This window comes from Triticum urartu, chromosome 3A (genome assembly GCF_056163025.1).
Source record: "Triticum urartu cultivar PI428250 chromosome 3A, HENAU_Tu73, whole genome shotgun sequence".
Classification (NCBI taxonomy): Eukaryota; Viridiplantae; Streptophyta; class Magnoliopsida; order Poales; family Poaceae; genus Triticum; species Triticum urartu.
The window spans coordinates 35,509,086-35,516,072 of NC_141875.1; the positions used below are offsets into that span (position 1 = coordinate 35,509,086).

Below are 6,987 nucleotides of genomic sequence, written 5' to 3' on the forward strand. Positions count from 1 at the left end.
AAGCTTTTTAGTTCATTCCTTTTGCTATTAGAGTTTATAAAAGTTTTTTAGTTAATTTTATTTTTGCATGGTATCATCATTTCATCCACATAGCATGTGCAAGAAAGTAGAGAGGGTTACGGCAAAACTGGATGCACTTCGTGTACAAAACGGACAATCTCTTTCGAAGTATGAGGGTTTCATACGGAAACTCGTCTGTAACAAAGGGATTTTATTTATTTTTAACTTATTTGAACTCCAGAGTTTTTCTGTGTTCAAAATGCACCATTCAAAGCAACATCGTCAATTTTTAACCCTTTCTGACTTCATTTGTTATTTTTCATGCATTTACTGATTATTTTGAGCTATAAGACCCTGAAATTGAAAAGCATTTCAAATGAACTCTGAAAAAGTTGAAAGTTGGCATGGTATCATCATTTCATTCACATAGCATGTGCAAGAAAGTAGAGAGGGTTACGGCAAAAACTGGATGCACTTCATGTACAAAACGGACAATCTCTTTTCGAAGTATGAGGGTTTCATACGAAAACTCGTCTGTTACAAATGGATTTCATTTTTTAACTTGTTTGAACTTCAGAGTTTTTCTGTGTTCAAAATGCACCATTCAAAGCCACATCATCAATTTTCAACCATTTCTGACTTCATTTGTTATTTTTCATATATTTACTGATTATTTTGAGCTATAAGACCCTAAAATTGAAAAGCATTTCAAATGAACTCTGAAAAGGTTGAAAGTTGACATGGTATCATCATTTCACCCACATAACATGTGCAAGAAAGTAGAGAGGGTTACGGCAAAAACTGGATGCACTCCGTGTACAAAAACGGACAATCTCTTTCGAAGTATGAGGGTTTCATACGGAAACTCGTCTGTTACAAAGGGATTTCATTTTTTTTAACTTGTTTGAACTCCATAATTTTTCTGTGTTCAAAATGCACCATTCAAATCCACGTCATCAATTTAGTACATATAGCTCTCATGAATAGATAAGTGACCAAATTAATAGAAGTTCATCATCACATTAAAAACAAAGTACATACATAGTTCTCATTAAACAACATATAGCTCTCCAGAGCATCTAGTTAAACCATACATTGAAACTATGTAAAACCTTTCAATGCAACAACAAATGCGATCATAATCATAACCAAGGTAAAAATTGATCCAACGGCATAATGATACCAAGCCTCGGTATGAATTGCATATTTTCTAATCTTTCTAATCTTCAACCGCATTGCATTCATCTTGATCTTGTGATCATCGACGACATCCGCAACATGCAACTCCAATATCATCTTCTCCTCTTCAATTTTTTTATTTTTTCCTTCAAGTAATTGTTTTCTTCTTCAACTAAATTTAACCTCTCGACAATATGGTCGGTTGGAATTTCCGGTTCAACTACCTCCTACATAAATAAAATCTATGTCAACTTGATGGGCATAATTGTCATAAATAATAAATGAACCAAATAGTTATAAAAGATAATATATATACCACATCCGAATCATAGCCAGGACGAGGGCCGACGGGGGCGGATACCAAAACCATCGCACTATATAATAACAAGCAATAATAAAAGTAAGAAAATTAGACAAGTATCTATCTAAAGTAAGAATTTTTTTCTTTCAGAAGAAGATAAGAATAAGAGGCTCACCACGGTGGTGCAGGCGACGAGATCGGCACGGGCGATCGACGGTGGCGAAGACGGGGACGGGACGTGATGGACCGCTAAACCTAGACAAATCTCGAGGAAAATGAAGCTTGGAGGTCGAGCTTCGAGAGGAGAAAGCTTAACTAGCGTGGCTCGGGCATTTCATCGAACACCTCATGTGCATAAGAGGTGAGTTAGAGCACCCAAATGCCCTCTCCTCGCCGGCCAAAAAAAACAGAGCACTGTGGAGTGCTCTGCTGCGACGACGGGGTCTATATAGGCAACTCATTTGTCCCAGTTCGTGGCTGGAACTGGGACTAAAGCCCATCCTTCTGTGCCGATTCGAGCCAAGATGCGGGACCAATGTTTGTGGGCCAGGAGCGAGGCCTATTGATCCCGGTTCGTGCCTAAAACTGGAACAAATGGGTCCATATGAACCGGGTGTCAGGGAATTCAGCCCCTGGATCACTCAAATGCACGCGATCTCGTGGACACGAAGAACACGAACGCACGCGAGACACAGGAGGCGAGCATACAGGTTTTGGCGACGCGCCCTAATTTGCATCTTTTCTATTTCTTTCCTTATTCTCTTATAGGCAGCACGTACAACAGATCGTGGCCTATTCAATCGCTAAGTCTCCGCTCGATCCTATTCACCCGTGCCATCCCACGGAAGATCGCTCGGAAGCTGACCAGGACTACTACGAGTCAAAATAATCATGTGTGTGCGCATGCACACGTGACAGGCCCTATCTTATTTGCAACAAGCAAACTATAAACTGGAACGCTAGAGACACATGCTACATCACAGCAACGTGCCATCCTACAGGAACGTGAAAACGAATGTAACAGAAACCAAGAAATGCAACGAGGTTAATTTCATGACATTCTTTCCCTTAACCTTGTTGCTCTTTCTCCAGCGCCTTCATCCCCATCTTCTCCTTCATCTCATGGAATTTCACTCTTCCCAAAGACTTTGTAAGGATATCAGCAAGCTGGTTTTCAGTTCTCACGTGCTCAACATTGACCTTGCCCGATTCAACACAATCCCGTATGAAATGATAGCGAAGATCAATATGTTTACTTCTATCATGGTGGACAGGGTTCTTACTCAGAGATATCGCAGATTGGTTGTCCACCTTGAGCACAACTTGAACTGAATCTTCGCCAAGTAAATAAGCAAGTAAATGCCCCAGCCATATGCCCTGACATGCTGCGGATGCTGCTGCTATATACTCAGCTTCACATGAGGAGATGGCCACAATTTTTTGCATATGTGACACCCAGCTGATTGGGTTTGAACCAATGTAGAAGATGGCACCCGAGGTACTCTTTCTGTCATTGATGTCACCCGCATGATCACTATCACTGAACCCAACAAAATTCAACTGGTTCCTCTCCTCTCTCTTATGGAAACACCCATGATTCAGAGTGCCTCGCACCAGTGGCGGAGCGAGTGCCCAGCGACCCTGGGCAGTTGCCCGGGCTCGCTGGCACTCCGACGGCAACAGTGGTCGTACCACAATACGTGAAACTTCTCGATACGGAGTGTATTTACCCGGGAAAAATTGGATTAGGCCTCCTTCACAGCCCAGCCCAGTTATTTACTAGAACGTCCCGATCACTCCAGCCCACTAGAAAAAAAAAGAATACCATCGATCGCTTCGCTCCAGCCCATGAGGCAACAGGGAATACCATCGATCACTCTAGAGTCCAGACAGTTCTCGGCTTCTCGCGTACTCGCGTCTCTTCGGTTTCTCCCAGGTGCGGCAGGGGCTTGGCGGCGAGGCGGCGATCTGGGGCTGGGCGAGTGGCAGGCCGACGGCGAGCTGGCAGTGACCACGGTCGTCCCTTCCTTTGTCCCTTCCTCTCCTGAAGGCTGGGGCAGTTCCTTTCCTTCGACTTCCGGTAAGATCGCGTACTTAATAAATGATTCGGGTTGAGATATTGATGTACTTAGGGCTTATTTAGGAACTTTTGATTGGGGACGATTATGACCAAAGTCCAAAGAGAAAATCTATTTGTTAGCTGTTGGAAACTACAGAAACTGCAAGTTCATTAGACTGACAAACTAGTATGCAGGTTGCAGACTCTTTCCTCTAGTAATTTTAAGAAATATTTCACCGATTTCACTTTGGCAACATCAAGAAATACTTGATAATCTGATACATGTAATTGATGCAGGTAGCTTTGTTATTGTACTGTACTATGAACTTGTGATTAACCCATATTCTTATTTGTGTAAAAACTAACTTCAGATTTTTTACTCACTAAATTTCAGAGATGAGGAGGTTTTTGGTTAAGAGAGCAAGGACTGAAAATATGAATGATGTGCAACCTGAAGTAGAAGTAGAGCAAAGGACTGAAAATGTGAATGATGCGCAGCCTGAAATAGAAGTAGAGCCACCAGCGCCTAACGTTGCCAATGAATTTAATCCAAATGCGATTGAGCACGATCCGGGAAAGAGGAAACAAATTTGTGAGTATCCTCCTGATATTCAAGACCAAGTGAGGAGAGCATATATATTGAAGGGTCCAATGCAAACAGATTTGAATAAATACCATCGTACTGAATTTGGAAGTTCGCGTTCCTCAAGAGCATTTTCAAAATCTTGGTATAAAAGGTACGACTGGATAGAATACAGTGAGTGGAAGAATGCAGCTTATTGTTTTTATTGTTTTCTCTTTAAGCAATCCAGAAGGGCTGAGCACTTTGGTTATGAAATCTTCACCAAAGAAGGATTTACAGATTGGAAGCATGCATCTAAAGGCTTCAAAGATCATATTGGTGGTCATGGTAGTAGGCACAACTCTTGCGTCAAGCATTATGATGATTATAATAATCAAAGACAAAGTGTGGCAAGTAACTTTGCTAGATCAAGCAAGGAATCAGAAGAAATGTATAAGATTCGTTTAACTTGTTCTGTAAGTTGTTCAAGATATCTCATTGCACAAGGCTTGGCATTCCGTGGACATGATGAATCAGCTACTTCTCTAAACAAGGGAAACTTTAGAGAGATGATAGATTTGGAAAAAACTAAGAATGAACAAGTCAGAGATGCTTTTAACCGTGGTGGCAGAAATTGCACAATGACATCTGGTGACATTCGAAAGGAGCTTGCAATGTGTTGTGCACATGAAGTTAGAAATAAGATCATGGAAGAGCTTGGTGACAAACAATTCTCGGTGCTTATTGATGAATCACGTGATATATCTGTGAAAGAGCAAATGGCTGTGATGTTGAGGTTAGTAGTTTCACTTTTATTTTGTTGTTTGTTTGTCATTTATTCTCTATGCAACCAACTTACATTATTGTGTTTTCCTATAGGTTTTTGAATGACAAAGGGAGGGTTGTGGAAAGATTCCTTGCTTTGCATCATGTCAAAGATACGACGTCCGAGTCACTAAAGGATGCTCTTTATGGCATTCTTGATCATTATAAGTTATCAATTTCAAGGATACGGGGTCAAGGATATGATGGGGCTTCAAATATGAGAGGTGAATTTAATGGTTTGCAGAAAAAGATCATAGATGAAAACCCCTATGCTTTCTATGTTCATTGCTATGCTCACCGTCTGCAATTGGTGGTCGTGTCTGTTGCTAGTAGTTGCTCATCTATTCATGATTTCTTTGAGTACATCTCCTTGATTGTGACTACAACAACAACATCTTGCAAGAGAAGGGATGCATTGACCGAGGCACAACACCAAGATATTCTGGATAGACTTGAGAGTGGTGAGATATCTACTGGAAGGGGCTTGCACCAATCATCTACTCTTTCTAGACCGGGGGATACTAGATGGGGTTCACATCATACTACCTTACTGCGTTTGGATCAAATGTGGTCCTCCGTGTTAAAGGTGCTTAGTACAGTTGATGAATATGGATGTGGACCATCTCAAGCAGCAGGTTTGATAGAAAAAATGGAGAGCTTTAAATTTGTTTTCATTCTGAAGCTTATGTTGAAGTTATTTGGCATCACAAATGAGCTTTCAAAATTTTTGCAAAGAAAAGATCTCAATATTGTTCTTGCCATGGAATTAGTTAATGATGTCAAGGCTCGGTTGGCAACGTTCAGAGAGAGTGGTTGGGATAATTTATTTGGTGATGTCCAAGATTTTTGTGGTGCTAATAGTATTCTAGTACCAAATATGGATGAAGTAATACCAGTTCGTGGTCGTTCAAGGAGAGAAGGGAGAACTGTTACTAATCTTCACCATTACCGTGCAGAGATTTTTTATGTTGCTATTGACAAAATTTGTGTGGAGATGGATCACCGCTTTAGTGAAGAAGCAAATTGTGTGCTTGATTGCTTCTCATGTCTTGACCCCAAGGACTCTTTCTCCAAGTTCAATGTTGATAAACTTGCTCATCTTGCTGAAATTTATCATGAAGACTTCTCTAATGATGATCGTGGAACAATAAGAGAGTAGCTCCTCACTTATATAAGTCAAGTGAAAAGGCATGCTTCTTTTTCTACTTGTGATGATGTTCAAAGTTTGGCCGTGAAGATCGTTGAAACTAAGAAAAATCTGGTATTTCCATTGGTATACAAACTTATTGAGTTGGCTTTGATATTGCCGGTGTCAACTGCATCTGTTGAGAGAGCATTTTCAGCAATGAAGATTATCAAGAATAAATTGCGTAGCAAGATCACAACAACGAATGGTTCAACGACTTGATGATATGTTACACCGAGCGGGAGTTATTCAAGTCAGTTGATGATAAAGATATTATTCGAACATTTACAGCAATGAAGTCTCGGAAAGGACATTTGCCTCGTGATTTTCTTTAGCACACTATTGGTACGTTCCATCTAACCTTTTCTATTGTTACAAGCTCTCTGTTTTGAATAAATAAACAAATCACAACACTGAATTTTTGTGAATAACAAATCCATTTTCTTATCCTGTAGTGTCTTCTAGGATATATTGATGGTGTCATGGTGAGGATATATTGATGGTGTCATGGTGATTTAGACGGCTACACTTTTGTTAGCAAGATGGCTAGTTTGGCTGATTGGCTCTATGCCATTTGCTATCTGAAATGGAATATTGATATATTAGTTCGCTTAAATATTACATTTGTCCAGGGCCGTACCCGAGAAAATGGGGGCCCTATTCAACATCCAAAATTAGGCCCTTGATATAACCATTGGCAATTAGGAAAACAAAAAATTATACTCAAGAAGCGATCTCAAAACTCAAAATTAGTACATTATTTGCAAACTCAAAATTTGTTTTTCATAAGCAATCTTCTCCAAAATGCCATTTGATTATTTTGCAAAAAACTAGCGCATTTTTTAGATGAATGATTAGTATATTATGTGTTAGAA

The 6,987-nt window shown here is 40.1% G+C and overlaps 1 pseudogene; it reads left to right on the forward strand.

Moving 5' to 3' along the window:
- Positions 1-3,935: 3,935 nt before the first annotated feature.
- On the forward strand, positions 3,936-6,447 carry LOC125547804 (uncharacterized; annotated as a pseudogene).
- The last annotated feature ends 540 nt before the right edge of the window (positions 6,448-6,987 follow it).